At 49.1% G+C, this 16,464-nt stretch overlaps 1 pseudogene; it reads right to left on the bottom strand.

Annotated features, from left to right (window-relative positions):
- Positions 1 to 15,653, bottom strand: part of LOC148523961 (olfactory receptor 6N1-like) — a 32,277-nt pseudogene extending 16,624 nt beyond the window's left edge.
- Between the last annotated feature and the right edge of the window lie 811 nt (positions 15,654 to 16,464).

Below are 16,464 nucleotides of genomic sequence, written 5' to 3'. Positions count from 1 at the left end.
TCACCCACTGCCTCTCCTGACATACATTGCATGTCACCCTATCCATGGCATCACCCACTGCCTCTCCTGACAACCACTGCATGCCACCCTATCCATGGCATCACCCACTGCCTCTCCCTGTCACCCACTGCATGCCACCCTATCCCTGGCATCACCCACTGCCTCTCCCTGTCACCCACTGCATGCCACCCTATCCATGGCGTCACCCACTGCCTCTCCCTGACACCCACTGCATGCCACCCTATCCATGGCATCACCCACTGCCTCTCCCTGACAATCACTGCATGTCACCCTATCCATGAAATCACCAACTGCCTCTCCTGGCACCCACTGCATGTCACCCTATCCAAGGCGTCACCCACTGCCTCTCCCTGACACCCACTGCATGCCACCCTATCCATGGCATCACCCACTGCCTCTCCCTGACACCCACTGCATGTCACCCTATCCATGGCATCACCCACTGCCTCTCCTGACACCCTATCCCTGGCATCACCCACTGCCTCTTCCTGTGACCCACTGCATGTCACCCTATCCATTGCATCACCCACTGCCTCTCCTGGCACCCACTGCATATAACAATATCCATGGCGTCACCCACTGCCTCTCCTGACACCCACTGCATGTCACCCTATCCATGGCATCACCCACTGCCTCTCCCTGACACCCACTGCATGTCACCCTATCCATGGCATCACCCACTGCCTCTCCTGACACCCTACCCCTGGCATCACCCACTGCCTCTCCCTGACACCCACTGCATGCCACCCTATCCATGGCATCACCCACTGCCTCTCCCTGACACCCACTGCATGTCACCCTATCCATGGCATCACCCACTGCCTCTCCTGACACCCTATCCCTGGCATCACCCACTGCCTCTTCCTGTGACCCACTGCATGTCACCCTATCCATGGCATCACCCACTGCCTCTCCTTGCACCCACTGCATATAACAATATCCATGGCGTCACCCACTGCCTCTCCTCACACCCACTGCATGTCACCCTATCCATGGCATCACCCACTGCCTCTCCCTGACACCCACTGCATGTCACCCTATCCATGGCATCACCCACTGCCTCTCCTGACACCCTACCCCTGGCATCACCCACTGCCTCTCCCTGTCACCCACTGCATGTCACCCTATCCATGGCATCACCAACTGCCTCTCCCTGACAATCAGTTGATGTCACCCTTTCCATGGCATCACCCACTGCCTCTCCTGGCACCCACTGCATGTCACCCTATCCATGGCATCACCCACTGCCTCTCCCTGACACCCACTGCATGCCACCCTATCCATGGCATCAGCCACTGCCTCTCCCTGACACTCACTGCATGTCACCCTATCCATGGCGTCACCCACTGCCTCTCCCTGACAACCACTGCATGTCACCCTATCCATGGCGTCACCCACTGCCTCTCCTGACAACCACTGCATGCCACCCTATCCATGGCATCACCCACTGCCTCTCCCTGTCACCCACTGCATGCCACCCTATCCCTGGCATCACCCACTGCCTCTCCCTGTCACCCACTGCATGCCACCCTATCCATGGCGTCACCCACTGCCTCTCCCTGACACCCACTGCATGCCACCCTATCCATGGCATCACCCACTGCCTCTCCCTGACAATCACTGCATGTCACCCTATCCATGAAATCACCAACTGCCTCTCCTGGCACCCACTGCATGTCACCCTATCCAAGGCGTCACCCACTGCCTCTCCCTGACACCCACTGCATGCCACCATATCCATGGCATCACCCACTGCCTCTCCCTGACACCCACTGCATGTCACCCTATCCATGGCATCACCCACTGCCTCTCCTGACACCCTATCCCTGGCATCACCCACTGCCTCTTCCTGTGACCCACTGCATGTCACCCTATCCATGGCATCACCCACTGCCTCTCCTGGCACCCACTGCATATAACAATATCCATGGCGTCACCCACTGCCTCTCCTGACACCCACTGCATGTCACCCTATCCATGGCATCACCCACTGCCTCTCCCTGACACCCACTGCATGTCACCCTATCCATGGCATCACCCACTGCCTCTCCTGACACCCTACCCCTGGCATCACCCACTGCCTCTCCCTGACACCCACTGCATGCCACCCTATCCATGGCATCACCCACTGCCTCTCCCTGACACCCACTGCATGTCACCCTATCCATGGCATCACCCACTGCCTCTCCTGACACCCTATCCCTGGCATCACCCACTGCCTCTTCCTGTGACCCACTGCATGTCACCCTATCCATGGCATCACCCACTGCCTCTCCTGGCACCCACTGCATATAACAATATCCATGGCGTCACCCACTGCCTCTCCTGACACCCAATGCATGTCACCCTATCCATGGCATCACCCACTGCCTCTCCCTGACACCCACTGCATGTCACCCTATCCATGGCATCACCCACTGCCTCTCCTGACACCCTACCCCTGGCATCACCCACTGCCTCTCCCTGTCACCCACTGCATGTCACCCTATCCATGGCATCACCAAGTGCCTCTCCCTGACAATCAGTTGATGTCACCCTATCCATGGCATCACCCACTGCCTCTCCTGGCACCCACTGCATGTCACCCTATCCATGGCGTCACCCACTGCCTCTCCCTGACACCCACTGCATGCCACCCTATCCATGGCATCACCCACTGCCTCTCCCTGACACTCACTGCATGTCACCCTATCCATGGCGTCACCCACTGCCTCTCCCTGACAACCACTGCATGTCACCCTATCCATGGCATCACCCACTGCCTCTACTAAAACCCACTGCATGTCACCCTATCCATGGCATCACCCACTGCCTCTCCCTGACACCCACTGCATGCCACCCTATCCATGGCATCACCAACTGCGTCTACTGACACCCTATACATGGCATCACCCACTGTCTCTCCTGGCACCCACTGCATGTCAACCTATCCATGGCGTCACCCACTGCGTCTCCCTGACACCCACTGCATGCCACCCTATCAATGGTATCACCCACTGTGTCTCCCTGACAATCACTGCATGTAACTCTATCAATGGCATCACCCACTGCCTCTCCTGATACACATTGCATGTCACCCTATCCAAAGCATCACCCACTGCCTCTCCCTGACACCCACTGCATGCCACCCTATCCATGGCGTCACCCACTGCCTCTCCCTGACACCCACTGCATGCCACCCTATCCATTGCGTCACCCACTGCCTCTCCTGACACCCTATCCCTGTCATCACCCACTGCCTCTCCCTGTCACCCACTGCATGTCACCCTATCCATGGCATCACCCACTGCCTCTCCTGGCACCCACTGCATGTCACCCTATCCATGGCGTCACCCACTGCCTCTCCCTGACACCCACTGCATGCCACCCTATCCATGGCATCACCCACTGCCTCTCCCTGACACTCACTGCATGTCACCCTATCCATGACGTCACCCACTGCCTCTCCCTGACAACCACTGCATGTCACCCTATCCATGGCATCACCCACTGCCTCTCCCTGACAATCACTGCATGTCACCCTATCCATGGCATCACCCACTCCCTCTCCTGGCACCCACTGCATGTCACCCTATCTAGGGCATCACCCACTGCCTCTCCTGACACCATATCCCTGGCATCACCAACTGCCTCTCCCTGTCACACACTGCATGTCACCCTATCCATGGCGTCACCCACTGCCTCTCCTGACACCCACTGTATGTCACCCTATCCATGGCTTCACCCACTGCCTCTCCCTGACACCCACTGCATGTCATCCTATCCATGGCATCACCCACTGCCTCTCCCTGACAATCACTGCATGTCACCCTATCCATGGCGTCACCCACTGCCTCTCCTGGCACCCACTGCATGACACCCTATCCATGGCGTCACCCACTGCCTCTCCCTGACACCCACTGCATGCCACCCTATCCATGGCATCACCCCCTGCCTCTCCCTGACACCCACTGCATGTCACCCTCTCCATGGCGTCACCCACTGCCTCTTCCTGTCAATCACTGCATGTCACCCTATCCATGGCATCACCCACTGCCTCTCCTGGCACCCACTGCATGTCACCCCATCCATGGCGTCACCCACTGCCTCTCCCTGACACCCACTGCATGCCACCCTTTCCATGGCATCACCCACTGCTTCTCCCTGACAATCACTGCATGCCACCCTATCCATGGCATCACCCACTCCCTCTCCTGGCACCCACTGCATGTCTCCCAATCCATGGCATCACCCACTGCCTCTCTCTGACAATCACTGCATGTCACCCTATCCATGGCATCACCCACTCCCTCTACTGGCACCCACTGCATGTCACCCTATCCATGGCATCACCCACTTCCACCCCTTAGTGTCATTTTCTGATTTCACAGTCACTTATTCACTAGCATCACCCACTGCCTTTCCTGGCACCCACTGCATGTCACCCTATCCATGGCGTCACCCAATGAATCTCCCTGACACCCACTGAATGTCACCCTATCCATGGCGTCACCCACTGCCTCTCCTGACACCCACTGCATGTCACCCTATCAATGGCGTCACCCACTGTCTCTCCCTGACACCCACTGAATGTCACCCTATCCATGGCATCACCCACTGCCTCTCCCTGACAATCACTGCATGTCACCCTATCCATGGCATCACCCAATGCCTCTCCTGACACCCACTGCATGTCACCCTATCCATGGCGTCACCCACTGCCTCTCCTGACACCCTATCCCTGGCATCACCCACTGCCTCTCCCTGTCACCCACTGCATGTCACCCTTTCCATGGCATCACCCACTGCCTCTCCCTGACTCCCACTGCATGCCACCCTATCCATGGCATCACCCACTGCCTCTCCTGACACCCTATCCATGGCATCACCAACTGCCTCTCCCTGTCACCCACTGCATGCCACCCTATTTATCGCATCACCCACTGCCTCTCCCTGACACCCACTGCATGCCACCCTATCCATGTCATCACCCACTGCCTCTCCCTGACACCCACTGCATGTCTCCCTATCCATGGCGTCACCCACTGCCTCTCCTGACACCCACTGCATGTCAGCCTATCCATGGCGTCACCCACTGCCTCTCCCTGACACCCACTGCATGCCACCCTATCCATGGCATCACCCACTGCCTCTCCCTGACTCCCACTGCATGTTACCCTATCCATGGCATCACCCACTGCCTCTCCTGCCACCCACTGCATGTCAGCCTATCCATGGCATCACCCACTGCCTCTCCCTGACACACACTGCTTGTCACCCTATCCATGGCATCACCCACTGCCTCTCCCTGACACCCACTTCATGTCACCCTATCCATGGCATCACCCACTGCTTCTCCTGACACCCACTGCATGTCACCCTATAAATGGCGTCACCCACTGCCTCTCCCTGACACCCACTGCATGTCACCCTATCCATGGGGTTTCCCCCTTGCACCTCCCCATCACTTACTGCCTTTCCCGTCACCCTTTCCTGTCACCCACTGCCTCTCCCCATCATCCTCTAGGATATCCACTGCCACCCCCTAGCATCACTTTCTGATTTCACAGTCACTCATTCCCTAGCATCACCCACTGCCTCTCCCTGACACCTACTGCATGTAACCCTATCCATGGTGTCACCCACTGCCTCTCCCTGACACCCACTGCATGCCACCCTATCCATGGCATTACCCACTCCCTCTCCTGACACCCACTGCATGTCACCCTATCCATGGCATCACTCACTGCCTCTCCCTGACAATCACTGCATGTCACCCTATCCATGACATCACCAACTGCCTCTCCTGGCACCCACTGCATGTCACCCTATCCAAGGCGTCACCCACTGCCTCTCCCTGACAACCACTGCATGCCACCCTATCCATGGCATCACCCACTGCCTCTCCCTGACACCCACTGCATGTCACCCTATCCATGGCATCACCCGCTGCCTCTCCTGACACCCACTGCATGTCACCCTATCCATGGTGTCACCCACTGCCTCTCCCTGACACCCACTGCATGCCACCCTATCCATGGCATCACCCGCTGCCTCTCCTGACACCCACTGCATGTCACCCTATCCATGGCATCACCCACTGCCTCTCCCTGACAATCACTGCATGTCACCCTATCCATGACATCACCAACTGCCTCTCCTGGCACCCACTGCATGTCACCCTATCCAAGGCGTCACCCACTGCCTCTCCCTGACACCCACTGCATGCCACCCTATCCATGGCATCACCCACTGCCTCTCCCTGACACCCACTGCATGTCACCCTATCCATGGCATCACCCACTGCCTCTACTGACACCCACTGCATGTCACCCTATCCAAGGCATCACCCACTGCCTCTCCTGGCCCCCTATCTCTGGCATCACCCACTGCCTCTCCCTGACACCCACTGCATGTCACCCTATCCATGGCGTCACCCACTGCCTCTCCTGACACCCAATGCATGTCACCCTATCCATGGCATCACCCACTGCCTCTCCTGACACCCACTGCATGTCACCCTATCCATGGCATCACCCACTGCCTCTCCTGGCACCCTATCTCTGGCTTCACCCACTGCCTCTCCCTGTCACCCACTGCATGTCACCGTATCCATGGCGTCACCCACTGCCCCTCCCTGACACCCACTGCATGCCACCCTATCCATGGCATCACCCACTGCCTCTCCCTGACACCCACTGGATGTCACCCTATCCATGGCGTCACCCACTATGCTTTTTGTCCCCTGTATTTTCACAACCAGGACCGGCAATGAAAAGCCCGGGGCTGGTTTTGCTTTGGGGGTGTTCACACATCACACATTCAATTTTTAACAGATGCATGGATGGATCTAACTGATACATCCATGCATCTGTGTATTATTGATTTCTTAGGACCATGCCCAGTGCTAGTGAGCCCATCTGTCATCTGCTGATGCACCTATGCACTGCACCCCCAAAACACCTCCTGTGTGCTGTCCCCTCCTCCAACCATGCTAGTGTTTTTAGTTGTTTTTCTCCCCTGTAGGTGGCCCTGTTTGCTCCTCCAAACCCTGATGGTTAATATATTATAAAAAAGCTATGAAATTCCATATGCATAAAAACCTTACGGTTTCACATGTCCCATTAAGGCTGCTTAGACATGATCTAAAAATTTTCAAAACCTATTGAATTTCTTCCTCTCAAACTCCAAAAAGCAATGAAATTACGATCATTAAGGCATCAGCCTTAATGATCGTAATTTCATTTCTTTTTGGAGTTTCTGTGTTCCTTGCGTAATACAGATATGGTGCCAAATGTAATAGGTAGTCTGTTTTAGTAACAGTACAATCTCGCACTTTCTTGCACTTTTAAAAAGTGCGAGTTTGTACTGAAACTCGCAAATTCAATAGCCTGCAAACTTTTCAGCTCGAGGCTACTGCATTTGCGAGTTTAGGCGAGTTTAGGACACCTTTTAATGCGAGTAGCATTAAAAGGTGCGAGTTTTAGAGAAGCCATCACAGATCGGTGAGATCCATGATGGCTTCTGTGTGTGATTAAAAAAAAAAAACGTGCACCCCCTCCCCAAAAGCATAACCAGCCCCGGACTTTATAAAGTCTGTTCTTATTCTAAAAATACAGGGGCCAAAATGCCAGTGTGTCCCATAGACTTCTATGGTGAGAAATCCCCATAGAAGTCCATGGTGGGAACCGCTACATCGTAACCGCAAGATTAATTGAGGTTAATCTTGTGGTTACATCAATGATGCAATGTCGCGACATTGTATCATTGATGTAACCACAAGACTAACCTCAATTAATCTTGCGGTTACGATGTAGCGGCTCCCTGCATAGACTTCAATGGTGAATTCTCACCATAGAAGTCTATGGGACACACAGGCTGGCCGCATTCAGCTAATCAGGGAGCTGCTCCGACGGAGATGCTCCCTGATTGGCTGGCGGCCCCTTCACTAACGGGGCACACGTGTGCCCCGGTCATTTACGCAGAGCAAAGGTATGTGTATACACATACCTTTGCTCAGTCCGGCATGGATCAGGTTTTTTGGCGTTTTTTTATTTTAACCCCTGGATTGCCAGTGGACATGATCGATGCATAGGAGAGGTGAGTATGGATTTTTTTTTCAGGTACACCCCTTTGGATTACACTAGGTGAGTATGTGTGAGTGTGAGTGTGAGTGTGCATGTATGTTTTATTAAAATTTTACTTTCATGGTGTATGTTTGTTTATTTACGTATTTCTGTAGTTGTGGAACTACAAGTGCCAGCGGGCCCGTAATGCCCCGCATGCTGGTATTTGTGGTTCTCCAAATACCAGCATGCAGGGGAGGCTTGCTGGTACTTGTGGTTCTACAAATAAAGACAATATGGAAAATTAATTTTTACACTTTACACTAACACTATCAACCCGGCACCCATGGGCATAGGGTGCCGGGGTTAGCACCGGGCTATCAGTCTAGGCCTGGGGTACCCTGGAGAGGGGTACCCCTTTATTGCGGGGGTACCCAACTCCCCAGGGATCCCCGGCCTGGACTGACTAGCGGTCAGGGATAATGCTTTGGCCGGGGAAACCAGTGAAAGGTTTTCCCTGGCTGTGGCATTATCCCCCCCGCTAGAAAGAGTTCGGTGCTGGTTCTGGAATTTTCAGGGGACCCCTACTCATTTTGTCCCTGATTTTCCAGAACCAGGACCAGCTCAACAAAGCCCTGTGCTGGTTCTTAATATACAGGGGCCCCCTACGCATTTTGGCCCCTGTATTTTTAGAACCAGAACAGGCTTTATAAAGACCGGGGCTGGTTATGCTTTTGGGGAGGGGGTGCACGTAATTTTTTTTAATTTAAAAACATTTAACATAAGTACACACAGAAACATGTACATATCTCATGGATATGTGCATGTTTCTGTGTTAATCTGACCTGCTCAGGATGTACTCGCTAGCCTGAAGCAGGTCTATTATTTGGGGACTTTTGGTAATCTTTTTTTTGCGAGTCTGAAACAGACACTCTATTTCATTGGGCGAGTTGATTGTTTTCAATGTGAAAACATCTGGATGCGAGTTTGAGAATGGAGAGTTTTAGTAACTGAAAAATTCGAGTTTTAGTGAACAGACACCCTATTACATTGGAGAGTTGTGAAAAATTGTGAGTTTAGCACCAAACTCGAAATTTAACAAAACAGACACCCTATTACATTTGGCCCATGGTATGCCATGACACCATGTGGTTAACTGCAGATTCAGCACTCTCACAGAGTGAGATTGCTGTCACTCACAAAATGGTGGAGCTGCTAATTCACAGAATTGTGTGCTCTTTGGAATACACACATGCACATAGCTATACAGTCTGCTCACACACACACAGCTGTGTGTGAGCAGACTATAGCTGTGCGAGCAGACTGTATAGCTATGTGTGTGAGCAGACTGTATAGCTGTGTGTGAGCAGACTGTATAGCTATGTGTGTGTGAGCAGACTGTATAGCTGTGTGTGTGTGAGCAGACTGTATAGCTGTGTGTGTGAGCAGAGTATATATCTGTGTGTGAGCAGACTGTATAGCTGTGTGTGTGAGCAGAGGATATATCTGTGTGTGAGCAGACTGTATAGCTGTGTGTGTGAGCAGACTGTATAGCTGTGTGTGTGAGCAGACTGTATAGCTGTGTGTGTGTGAGCAGACTGTATAGCTGTGTGTGTGAGCAGAGTATATATCTGTGTGTGAGCAGACTGTATAGCTATGTGTGTGAGCAGAGTATATATCTGTGTGTGAGCAGACTGTATAGCTGTGTGTGTGAGCAGAGTATATATCTGTGTGTGAGCAGACTGTATAGCTGTGTGTGTGAGCAGACTGTATAGCTGTGTGTGTGAGCAGAGTATATATCTGTGTGTGAGCAGACTGTATAGCTGTGTGTGTGAGCAGACTGTATAGCTATGTGTGTGAGCAGACTGTATAGCTGTGTGTGTGAGCAGACTGTATAGCTGTGTGTGTGAGCATAGTATATATCTGTGTGAGCAGACTGTATAGCTGTGTGTGTGAGCAGACTGTATAGCTATGTGTGTGAGCAGACTGTATAGCTGTGTGTGTGAGCAGACTGTATAGCATACTTGCCAACTCTCCCTCATTGTCAGGGAGACTCCCTGAAATAGCAGCAATCTCCCTGTCTCCCTGAAGAGTCTAGTAATCTCCCTCATTTCACCTTACCCCCATTATGTAGCTGTTGAGATATATACATTCAAATGGGATCATTAGTGTAATTTCCCTGCATTGGGTATAAAGCACAGTAATCCCTATGGCTACATGTATTTTCTGAGAAGTATTAGTGTGTTTTCATCACCAAGTAGATCTTACTAACTGCTTTGGGGCTCATTTACATTTGTATGTAAATCAGACTTATGACACGCCTCTCAGATGTAGCAGTACACGCCCACATTACCGCCGTGCTCATAGGTGCTGATTTCACAATTTCCCTGAAATGCTGAAGTAGGCAAGTATGCTGTATAGCTGTGTGTGTGAGCAGACTGTGGGCCGTGTGTGTGAGCAGACAGTATAGCTGTGTGTGTGAGCAGACAGTATAGCTGTGTGTGTGAGCAGACTGTATAGCTGTGTGTGTGAGCAGACTGTATAGCTGTGTATGTGGACAGACTGTATAGCTGTGTGTGTGAGCAGACTGTAAAGCTGTGTGTGTGAGCAGACTGTATAGCTGTGTGTGTGAGCAGACTGTATAGCTGTGTGTGTGAACAGACTGTGTAGCTGTGTGTGAGCAGACTGTATAGCTGTGTGTGTGAGCAGACTGTAAAGCTGTGTGTGTGAGCAGACTGTATAGCTGTGTGTGTGAGCAGACTGTATAGCTGTGTGTGTGAACAGACTGTATAGCTGTGTGTGTGAGCAGACTGTATAGCTGTGTGTGTGAGCAGACTGTATAGCTGTGTGTGTGAGCAGACTGTATAGCTGTGTGTGGGAGCAGACTGTATAGCTGTGTGTGTGAGCAGACTGTATAGCTGTGTGTGTGAGCAGACTGTATAGCTGTGTGTGAGCAGACTGTATAGCTGTGTGTGTGAGCAGACTGTATAGCTGTGTGTGAGCAGACTGTATAGCTGTGTGTGTGAGCAGACTGTAAAGCTGTGTGTGTGAGCAGACTGTAAAGCTGTGTGTGTGAGCAGACTGTATAGCTGTGTGTGTGAGCAGACTGTATAGCTGTGTGTGTGAGCAGACTGTAAAGCTGTGTGTGTGAGCAGACTGTATAGCTGTGTGTGTGAGCAGACTGTATAGCTGTGTGTGTGAGCAGACTGTATAGCTGTGTGTGTGAGCAGACTGTATAGCTGTGTGTGAGCAGACTGTATAGCATACTTGCCAACTCTCCCTCATTGTCAGGGAGACTCCCTGAAATAGCAGCAATCTCCCTGTCTCCCTGAAGAGTCTAGTAATCTCCCTCATTTCACCTTACCCCCATTATGTAGCTGTTGAGATATATACATTCAAATGGGATCATTAGTGTAATTTCCCTGCATTGGGTATAAATCACAGTAATCCCTATGGCTACATGTATTTTCTGAGAAGTATTAGTGTGTTTTCATCACCAAGTAGATCTTACTAACTGCTTTGGGGCTCATTTACATTTGTATGTAAATCAGACTTATGACACGCCTCTCAGATGTAGCAGTACACGCCCACATTACCGCCGTGCTCATAGGTGCTGATTTCACAATTTCCCTGAAATGCTGAAGTAGGCAAGTATGCTGTATAGCTGTGTGTGTGAGCAGACTGTGGGCCGTGTGTGTGAGCAGACAGTATAGCTGTGTGTGTGAGCAGACAGTATAGCTGTGTGTGTGAGCAGACTGTATAGCTGTGTGTGTGAGCAGACTGTATAGCTGTGTGTGTGAGCAGACTGTATAGCTGTGTGTGTGAGCAGATTGTATAGCTGTGTGTGTGAGCAGACTGTATAGCTGTGTGTGTGAGCAGACTGTATAGCTGTGTGTGTGAGCAGACTGTATAGCTGTGTGTGTGAGCAGACTGTATAGCTGTGTGTGTGAGCAGACAGTATAGCTGTGTGTGTGAGCAGACTGTATAGCTGTGTGTGTGAGCAGACTGTATAGCTGTGTGTGTGGGCAGACTGTATAGCTGTGTGTGTGAGCAGACTGTATAGCTGTGTGTGTGAGCAGACTGTATAGCTGTGTGTGTGAACAGACTGTATAGCTGTGTGTGTGAACAGACTGTATAGCTATGTGTGTGAGCAGACTGTATAGCTGTGTGTGTGAACAGACTGTATAGCTGTGTGTGAGCAGACTGTATAGCTGTGTGTGTGAGCAGACTGTAAAGCTGTGTGTGTGAGCAGACTGTATAGCTGTGTGTGTGAGCAGACTGTATAGCTGTGTGTGTGAACAGACTGTATAGTTGTGTGTGTGAGCAGACTGTATAGCTGTGTGTGTGAGCAGACTGTATAGCTGTGTGTGTGAGCAGACTGTATAGCTGTGTGTGTGAGCAGACTGTTTAGCTGTGTGTGTGAACAGACTGTATAGCTGTGTGTGTGAGCAGACTGTATAGCTCTGTGTGTGAACAGACTGTATATGTAGCTACACAAACATTGCATGTGTAGGTACAAATATGTACAGTGACAGTACACTGGCTCTGTGCTATGGAATACATCTTAGACATAAACCTCAGTTATGATCTCTACTTACATTTTGCCGGTTTACGCCCATAGCCCAATAATTTTTTTTCTTCTCTGCTAGAAAGTAAGAAAATATTATAATATTACAAGACTAAGAAGTGAGTGTAACTATAGAAAACGGCACAAGCCCCTGCGCGGGCCCAACATTTCAGCTCTGAGATCACAGGAGAAGAGGAGAGCGCTTTTCAATGATTCCTTCAGTTCCCTGTAGGTTGATTAAACGGAAGATTCACAAATTATGGACATTAATTAATTATTGTGCTATTTTGATTACAACAAAGCAAAATAACTATACCATCTGGGGCTGTGTGTTTATTAACTTTGAAATCCCATAACATGAAACTGGGAACATTGTGTCTGATTCAGAGATATATGGAAACCCGATGGTTATGTACCTCTCCCATTGTTGGGGTCTGTGCCAGCGCAGAACGTGTCCTGCATCGTCACTCACAGTCCCCCCTTAGCCGCAGTATGATTGACTGGCTGCGTCTGTGCAATGTTGTGCTTCTCTGAATCAGTTCCAAAATTCATACCCAGTGCAAAATACTTTCAATGACAACATTTGCACAATCCTCAGTGTTGTCTTTGTTGATAAGTTAATAATTCTGCATTGTGAATTTATGTAATATCTGTATTTGATGGACGGGTATGTAATGCCGGCTGTCGGGATGCCTCCTGTCAGAATACCAACAGCGGCATCCCGATGGTTGGTATCCCGATAGGGGTCGGGTAAGTATACTTACCCTCCCCCCTTCCCCCCTAACCCTCCCTTTTTGTAGCCTAACCCTCCCCCACCCCACACCCTAACACTCTCCATTAGTGCCTAAATCTAACCCTCCCCCTTAGTGCCTAGCCCTAAACTCCCCCAGTGGTGCCTAAAGCTAACCCTCCCCCCTAGGGGTGCCTAATCTTAACCTCCCCCGAAAGACCTAACCCGGTACACTCCCTTTACCCCCCCCCCCATGGCTTATGCTAAGGCCACCCTGGACTTACCTTGTTTGAGCTGGCATCCTTCGGCATTAAGATAGGAGTTGGAATATCGATGCCTATCTTAAGTCCCTTGTTGGCATCGTGGCCGACGGTCTCAGAACTACATCCCGTATTAGACTGTACCTTTCTATCTTGTTGTCTTTTCCCACAATGGCAACAAATAAAACACACTGATGCACAGGAAAGTTAATCCAATTGTAAAGTCACAAAAGTTACCCAAATAATAGTAATTCTCACTCAGTGTTGTTGATTGGGTGCTCCCACAGATCCAAAAGGTTACAGATTGGAGACAATAGAAAGGGAACCTATATCTGGTGCACAATATTAAAATGTAACCTTTATTATATCACTTAAAAGATTCTAACAATACAAAAAGCAAAGCGAAGTATCTTTATTAAAATAAGGTGAGAATAGTGTATAAAGTGTAAGAAAAGTGATTAAAATAAAAGAATATGATTTTTTTTTAATGGCCCAGTGTCTATTTGATTGTCTCCTAATAAAATATCACATTAATAATCCTGTATTGATATCTAGTTTATTAATATTTGAAGTGTATAAGGTACGCTGAGATATGCCTCATAAATATGATTGCTTATATCTTCCTTCAATTGGGTTTATCGCGACCATCGGGCTTGCGAGGAGACCCTTGTGGTTTGGTCTCAGCTCTCGCAAGCCCGAGTGGACTTCCTGCTCTAATAGAGCAGGAAGTCCACTAAAGACATCACGAGTGATGTAAGTAGGGCCACCCACAAACGCCAGGTGTTCCTAAGTGAACGCCTGCGTATGTGCAGCCACCCCCTCTCCCCGCCTACGAAACGGGGCGAGCTGTCAATCAACATCGACAGCCGACCCGTCTTGTAGCGAGACCCGTTGCGACAGAGCTGCTGTCGCAGTACGGGTCTCGCGCGTGCGCACGCCGGTGGTGGCGCATGCACAGTCGGGGACCATCGACCCGATTGCAAGCGCTGTGCGCTCGCGAGCGGGTCTGAATCAGGCCCTAAATCCATAAATATTTTACTAATGGGCATATGGATATAGTGGGACAAAATTTGGATTCCTTTTTCAATTGTGTCGGAACAGGGTTTGGTTCTTTCTCAGAAATATTCTCTAATTCTAATTCCTCCAGAATGGAGATTGCTGTTGAGTCTTCATTGGAGAATCTAACTCCTGATACTTCAGAATGGTCCGGGAGGATCTTGTGAATTCTATTACCTACATAATCTACTCTTTGCAGGAAGAATTTTTTAAGGAGGGTTTTTGCGGGCAAGAAAGTTAAAATCTTTCTCACTTTCAAAGCGGTAAAAATGTTGCTGTGGAGAGAAGGAAAGACCTTTATTTAAGAGGCTTATCTGATTATCATTCAAAATTGTTTCTGATATGTTTATAATTAGTAGCACGCCCTTAGTATTACAATCTACCTTCTGTAATTCTGTCTCTCTTGATTATTCTTTCCAATCTCTTTCTTCTCATCTCCTTCTTCCTCCCTTGCCCCCTCCTTGTCCTTTTTGAATTTTCCGTTGGACCATACATTGAATATCTGTGTGTTTGTTCTAAAAAAAAAAATGTTTTTGTATTGTGCGTTAGTAATGGAACCCTCCCCTTCTGAAGATTCCACATCCGAGGTGGTATCATTTAATGTGTTCTCAGACTCCAGTCTTGATGGCCCTGTTCTCCATTTAAAAACCCTAATTTTGGAGTAATCATTTTTATCTCTCTGCACCTTATTCCTCTTCCTGTCCATAATGGTTTTTTCATACTGTTCTATTTCTTTTTTATATTTTTTTGGAAGTCTGTTGAAATTTCTCCAGATTCTCATACTTTTTTAATTTGTCCTCCAGCATTGACATTTCTTGACTACATTTGATTAAAATCAACTCATTGTGCTTAATAAGAATATTCATCAGTTCAAATGAACATTGCGGCAAAGTTTTCTTCCATGCGTTCTTTAAAGTGTCATTCGCTAGTCCATATAAAGGAAACACTCTCGGCCTCAATCCTCTGGTGATCATCTTTCATTTTTGATAGTTCTCATAGGTGGTTTTATTCTACCATGTCCTTGTTTGTTTCATTAATATACTGAAATTTTAAGGGAGTGTTAGTCATCAGACCAATCTATAGATCCAGTCTCCTTGGTACAGTGTAATGCAGCCCTTGTGGCACCTTATAAATAATCTGTAATAATAATAATAATAATAATAATAATAATAATAATAAAATGTAGGAAATTTGTAGTCTGTGTCAAGAAAACATACAAAACCCTCTTACTCCCAACATGACGTAACAACTTCTAATTTAAGACGTGCCGAAAGCACCATGTTTTGGTTTTGGTTCTAAATCATTGTCATATTTTGGTTTTGGCAAAACCATCCTCAATTGTCTTGGTTTTGGATTTGTTTAAAAATATATAAAACAGCTAAAATCGTGTAATTTGGACCTGATCTTGTTCCTACAGTATTATTAACATCAATATTGTATTTACCCATATTGGCGTGAGCTGGCTGGCTGAACTAAGCGGCAGAGCAGTGGCACAAACACATGACAGTTTAAATAAATATAGTATATCTATGAATATAACCCTACAGAATGTTTCCATTAATTAACAACTAATAGTCTAAAAGTAAAAGCATACTAGAAAATATAATATATTATCAACACACTTTTCCAACCAACAAATCACTGGCCATAGGTCAGTACAGGTGATTGCTGCCAGAGCAACATTTTGTAGAAAACTAGAAAATCATACTTACTCCAAACAAAAAAGCACAGGCCCGAGTGCAGTACAGGTGATTGGAGGTGGAGTATTTAGTGAAAAGTAAAGCA

The sequence above is a fragment of the Taudactylus pleione genome, unplaced genomic scaffold, assembly GCF_031769625.1.
Source record: "Taudactylus pleione unplaced genomic scaffold, aTauple2 ptg000124l, whole genome shotgun sequence".
NCBI lineage: Eukaryota > Metazoa > Chordata > Amphibia > Anura > Myobatrachidae > Taudactylus > Taudactylus pleione.
The sequence above is the reverse complement of the archived record's forward strand: the minus strand, read 5'-3'. Positions and strand labels throughout refer to the sequence as shown.